Source organism: Bison bison, unplaced genomic scaffold (genome assembly GCF_000754665.1).
Source record: "Bison bison bison isolate TAMUID 2011002044 unplaced genomic scaffold, Bison_UMD1.0 scf7180017864158, whole genome shotgun sequence".
Classification (NCBI taxonomy): Eukaryota; Metazoa; Chordata; class Mammalia; order Artiodactyla; family Bovidae; genus Bison; species Bison bison.
The window spans coordinates 4,386,102-4,386,490 of record NW_011494730.1 but is presented as its reverse complement, the minus strand read 5'-3'; the positions used below and the strand labels follow the sequence as shown (position 1 = coordinate 4,386,490).

Below are 389 nucleotides of genomic sequence, written 5' to 3'. Positions count from 1 at the left end.
TCCTAGCGACCCCATGGACTGCAGCCCACCAGGCTCCTCCGTCCATGGGATTTTCCAGGCAAGAGTACTGGAGTGGGGTGCCATTGCCTTCTCCGACTGAAATGCTACCAGTGGTTAATTATTGGGAGGGGGAGGGGGAAGGGGTGAGGGAGCTGGTGTAGAAAATCAATCAACACTTAAAACACAGCCCTAACTCTGACCTGAAGTCCAAGTAATTCTTCTGACCCCGGCCGGCTCACCAGCAAGAGGCATCGAGCAGATGCCATCACTACCCAATAAGGAGCCACACCCAGATCTGCCCGCACCTGGGACCCTCCTGCACCAGAGTGTTCTTTGTGTCCGGCCCTGGGTCCCCACAATGCCATTAGGCTTCCCTGCCCTCCCTCCGA

General features: G+C 56.8%; 1 protein-coding gene across 1 annotated transcript in view; it reads right to left on the bottom strand.

The window, feature by feature from the left end:
• Positions 1-389, bottom strand: part of DGKD (diacylglycerol kinase, delta 130kDa) — an 80,762-nt gene that overhangs the window by 26,957 nt on the left and 53,416 nt on the right. The gene's annotated exons all lie outside the window — the stretch shown is intronic.